The sequence below is a fragment of the Triticum dicoccoides genome, chromosome 1A (genome assembly GCF_002162155.2).
Source record: "Triticum dicoccoides isolate Atlit2015 ecotype Zavitan chromosome 1A, WEW_v2.0, whole genome shotgun sequence".
NCBI classification, from domain to species: Eukaryota; Viridiplantae; Streptophyta; class Magnoliopsida; order Poales; family Poaceae; genus Triticum; species Triticum dicoccoides.
Window position 1 is genome coordinate 42,416,877 of NC_041380.1, and position 5,964 is coordinate 42,422,840.

Here is a 5,964-nt window from a genome sequence, read left to right on the forward strand (position 1 = left end):
CCCGCTCCACCGCCGCCGCTGATGATATTTTCAAGTAACAAATTTGAATATATTTTTAAAAAAGTTATTACTGTTTTTATAAAAAAATATTACTGTTATGATTTAAACAAGTTTGAACATATTTAAACACAAATAAATATCAAACAACATTTAAAATGCAAAAAAATATTGTGAAGCCTAGGAATCGAACCCAGGACCTCCTGGTGTGTGTGCTGACCAGTCGGGCTAGTGGACGGGTTCTGATGTGGATTGGGTTAGGTGCAATATAACATGTGCTCGAACTGTAATAAAAAAAATTCTAATGGCGCACCGCTGCGGGGTGCGCCATTGCTATCTAAAAAGAAGATTTCTAATGGCACACCACTGCGGGGTGCGCCATTGCTATCTAAAAAAAGATTTCTAATGGCGCACCGAGGTCTGGTGCGCCATTAGTAAGCTTCCCCCTAGCTATCTCCCTCTCCCTCGCCACCAGATCCCCATCGATCGATCGACCCACCCCCAACCCAACCCCAGAAGCAAGCGAGCGACCACCTAGGGTTTCGACCGCTGCCGTCCGCCGCGCCTCATCCTCCCGTCCGTCGCCTTCGCCGCTCCGTCGCCCCGTCGCCCTCGCCGCTCCGTCGCCCCATCGCCCTCGCCGCTCCGCCCCAACCAAGGTGCTCCCTCCACCCCGCCTGCCCATGCCGTCCTCCGCCACCGGCCCCCTGCTCTCCTTCGACCGCGGCGAGCGAGGAACTGGACGAGCTCGGACCCCGACCCCGACCCCAACCCCTCCGGCGACCAGGTACCTCTCCTCCTTCCTCCTTCCTCCCTCTCTCCACCATTCCCCATTCCCTCCCCCCCCCTCGACCGTGGCAGTCTATGGTTGCAAGATTGGGGAGGGCATCCTCCTTCCTCCTTTTCCACTGCTGGTGGCAACATCCTCAACCCCCCGTCTTTTTTTCATTTTTGTTAGTTTGATTATCTGTAAATTGATGTGCCATGACCCAGTAGAGGCACATCTGAATTTTGTGTTTAGTTTTCTCACCCCAAATTGCATCCCATGACCCAGTAGACTAGTACAGATGACATGCCATGACATAGTGCACTAGTAGAAATGTCATGGCAAATTTCACCACCATTCTGTGCCATGGTATTTTTGTGATATGTAGTTTTTGATCTGGTTCAGAACTGGTAGGGGTATTCTAGGGCAATTTCCAATATGCAGTGAATGGCAAATTTAGATTCGTTCCACCACAATTTTTCCATTTTGTTTTTAGGGAGAACCAAATTTTGCCGCGGCAAATTCATACGTTTTGCCATCACTACATATGAGTTCTTTCTTGCCATGTCGTAGTTGCCATCAAGTTTTACATTTCTGTCATAGTTTTGACGTGTCAATCGCATTATTTCTTCGAGCTGATGCATTGATTATGCCTTTGAGGCAGTTAGTTAACCTCTCACCTATGTTCATGCAGGGATATTATTCTTGAAAAAGCCACTGTTGGTGACGGAATAGAAAGATAAGCAGGTACCTATCTTCAGTCCCAATCTAACACGGTAATCCATGGATTCAAACTAGCTAAAGGAGATTCAAACTGCCGAACCTTTAGGTTAACAACTCAACACAAACCAATCCCTGAAAACAAAAACTCAACACAAACCAAGTGCATTATTTTTGTGACTGTTTTCATGTTTGCAGAACCAATATTTTTGTGCCAACAATCAGTTTACTCCCTCATGCCAACAACCACTCATTTTTCAGTTAACTCCTTACAATTCAGATCATATTTTGATTGTCAACAATAGTGGACTTTTAAGGCTTTTTTAGAGGCAATACTAGTGGATATTATGCCTTTTTACAGGCAATAATAGTGGAATTTTAGGATTTTTTTGGAGGAGTGTGTTTCATGCTGGCCTACAGTGATGAATTAGTCAGAATTGTGTATGATTGTGCCTAAAGTAGATAATCTAAAGATACAGACAAAATAATTAGGGGAGCATGTGTGAATCTAAAGTATATTGTCAACTTCCAACATTTGCTCTGTTCTCCATGTGGTTGAAGCAATGAAGTTGAGTGTGTCATTCTTGAGCTGAAATAGAACTTGACAGCCTGTACAGTGAATATATGCAGTGAACAGAAATAGACAAGTTTTCTTGACTGAATTCAGTCCTGTACAGTGAATATATGCAGTCAATATACAATCATTGTAATTTTTGGGAGTAATTTTTGGTGTCAAATCACTCAAGCAGTAACTGAATTTTCAAACTGAACTTGACACAATACTATTCAGTTAATTTGCTTGGACAGTAGTATGTATGCTCATCACTTTATGTATGGTGTTATGCCCTATTATCTCTGTTCAGTTGACTAATGAAGCACTAGGCTCATCCATGGTACAAGTTCACCTGTGAACACTTGAAATTAGTTAGGACATCCCGTACTGATAGATGTAAATTGTGTCCAGTAGGCTTTGAAGCACCGGTTTTTCCTGTTTCTAACTCTGAATCTGATATAAACCATACTGTTGGCATAAGTGGTCTTTTGTATATGTGATGATGCTTTGTTAATATAAAGCTATAGATGATGTTGTACTTGTGATGATGCTACTTGTGATCTTCTGAAATAACCCATTGGCGACTTCATTACGCGGGGATAATGATATTGCAGGTATCCCGAGAGGCCCTTGAGTTTGCCGGAATGTCGATTAACTTCCGTTCCGGCAAATTCGGGTACTCCATATGTCCTATTTTCAGCAAAGATCATGCTGAAATTTTCCGTGAATTTTAGCATGACTTTACTAAAAATAAGACATATGGGGTACTTGCGACTAATGCATGGGCCGGGGTATCTTAGTACTTAGTTAAGTAGGATCAACTGCCCCGCTATTCTTGCTGCATAGGTGGCAATAGAGCCAAGTGATTAGGCCCAACCTAGGGTGCCTCGGTATCGATAAACCCTAAATGATGAAAACTTAACTTAGCATTTAGGGTGCATCGGTGTCGACAAACCCTAAATGATGAAACCTTGGCTTCTATAGGGTGCCTCGGTGTCGATGAGAACCTAAATGATGTACGCTTAGGCTTTTAGGGTGCCTCGGCGTCGACAAACCCTAAATGATAAAAGCTTAGCTTTTAGGATGCCTCGGTGTCGACAAACCCTAAATGATGAGACCATGATCTTGTTCCTTGACAATAACCAACTTTTTGACCAAACTTTTTTCCTATTTAGAGCGAAACATGGCCCACAACGATGAGGCCGGCGGTTCGGGCGGCAAGCAATTCTGGGAGCTGTCCCAGGAGTTGGAGGAAGAACCTCACCGCTATGAGGACGCCGCGGAAGACACCGATCCTGACTACACAACCCCTAGTGACGTCGGGGATGACACCACTGATGATGGCGCCGCGGATGCCACCACTGATGATGGCGGCGCACACACAGATGGCAGCCAACCGAAGTAAGTCATCCCTTAACCGCCCCGTAACATATGATTTCTTAGATTTCGATCGTTCTTTTTTTTCTAACATTCCGTGTTCTGTGCGGTGACACACATTGCACACTCATCCTCTTAAGCCCGAAATATTCCATGGCCACGTATTTCGACCCGAACCGTAACTCCAAGATAGACTACACAAATATCAAGAAAGTTCTTGATGATGTTCTCTCTAGCTACGCCAAATCTGGAGGCACCTTCATCAGGGCAGTTCGTAAATACGGCAAGCACGTGTTCGCCCACAATACGACGTTCTGCTGCGTCAAGCAGCCACCTGACGGTCAGAAGGATGCCTACTACGCCCTCCATCACATGCGGGCGATCGTAAGGGACCATCATCACCTTCTGCTACCAAATAATCTCAAAGATTGGGCCGCGAGCTTGTCGGCAATCCAGGACGTGGACATCAGACAAGAATTCTTTCGCATCCAGTCGGAGTTTGCGAATATCATCCATTAAGATGTCCTTCATACCTCGGGGCAGTTCTTCCTCAGATATCAACTGTCCAATATTGAAATAGACGGAATGCTACAAATGCAGAATGACAACGCCCGCGATTTCATGACCATCATGACAGACGGCGGCTTCATCCACGCTCCTGTCCATGAGTCGAGTCGAAAGTTGTGATGTGTAGTTCCGAAACATTGATTGGCTCATGTTGTAATTAAACTTTAATGAATTGTATGTCTCTTTGGTTTGGACAGTCGTTCAACTTAGATGTAATCGATGCTATTTATTAGTAGGACCATGAATCATGCTATTAATGTCTTGCTTTTTTCTTCCGATCCTTTTGTTGCATACTTATATATTGCTTATGTATGTATTGTGTGTTGTTTGGCTTGTGCATAGAGATGCAGTCGTATGTCGTGTACAAGGGTAAGGTTCCCGGAGTCTACGACGACTGGGAGGAGTGTCGGAGACAGGTTCACCGTTTCAGCAGTAACAGTTACAAAGGGTACACCACTAGGGCGGAGGCCGAATCTAGATACGCCCGCTATCTAGCGGGAGAGAGAAGGGAGCGTTGGAGGAACCGGATGAAGACCAGTTTGATCGCGATGATGCTCATCGTGATGACCGCAGCTCTCTTCTATGTGATGGTAGTTTAGATGATTGATATCGACTTGTAATGTGAAGACAAACTCGATACTCGCGGTCTTGAGACTTGTAATGTTTTATCTTTGTTCGATCTTTTGAATTCGGAGACTAATATGATGAATTGTATTCGGAGACTAATCTTCTATTGTATTCGATGAATCTGCTGTTGCTGTGTGCTACTGTCTATATTCTGTCAAATAATATATTTTGTAACCTGCGCAAAAATCAGAAAAGTAAAAAAAACTCAAATATTCATACTAATGGCGCATCACCACAAGGTGCGCCATTAGTGTGCCAAAGGATACTAATGACGCATCAAGACAAAGTACGCCATTAATATGCTAAGTATACTAATGGCGCATCTATCTGCAGTGCGCCATTAGTGTGCCAAAGCACATGGTTAAATATGGCTCCTGGGAGACACACTAATGGCGCATGGTGTTATATACTAATGGCGCACTGGATGGTGCGCCATTAGTAAAAATTACGAGTGGCGTGCTACTAATGGCGCACCGGTGATGCATCATTAGTAGGCAAAATTCATGCGCCATTAATAGGCCTTTTCCTAGTAGTGCGAACAATGCATGCAGGGGGTAATCATTTTTTTTCATAGTTTGCTGGCACTAAAAAATATGCCAATAAAGTAGTACTCCCTCCGTAGCTTAATTTAATGTTGTAGTAAAATGTAAAATTTATGATGAATAAACATAATTTACTTTTAATAAATGGCAACGACTGTTTTTCCGTGGGAGGTAATTTTGATGGTTTAAAAACCCACGAGATGCCATTCTCGAAGATCAATGAGGCTTTTCGGCTGCTGGAGGAAGGGACATCACTTAGGTGTGTGCTACGTTTGTGATGACGAGCACGAGGAATTGCAAGTGTTGATCTGGTAAGGTTTTACCGCTGTTGTTGCTACCATTTATTGTACATCTTATACACTGGAGTGAAGACGACTCATAAATATGTGTTATGTTCAATTGGGTCTTGCTCAACTATGAACTTGTAAGCCTCCATCGATCCACCTCCCGGTTTTTTATTGGCTTTTGTTTCGATTGTGTCACTTTGTGTATCTTGAAAATTCATCTTTCTAATATTTTGTGTTTAGATAATCTTTGTAAATGTGAGTACATGTTCTGCTATGTATGGCTCAAGGGTTGTGATCCGGATAGGATAGGTCATACTCCACACATTTAGGCATGAAATGTCAAAATAGCGTGCAGCGGACCGACCCAATAGGGCTCCAGTGCAGTTCATATCATTCCCGTGAAAATCGGTACCCATCACCCTATGCGGATATTAGCTCCCGAAGAGAAAAAAACATTTGAAAAACCTGATTATTACTTGCTTCTGATGAAAAAACTAGTCGCATATCTTTTCCAGACTGATCAAACAC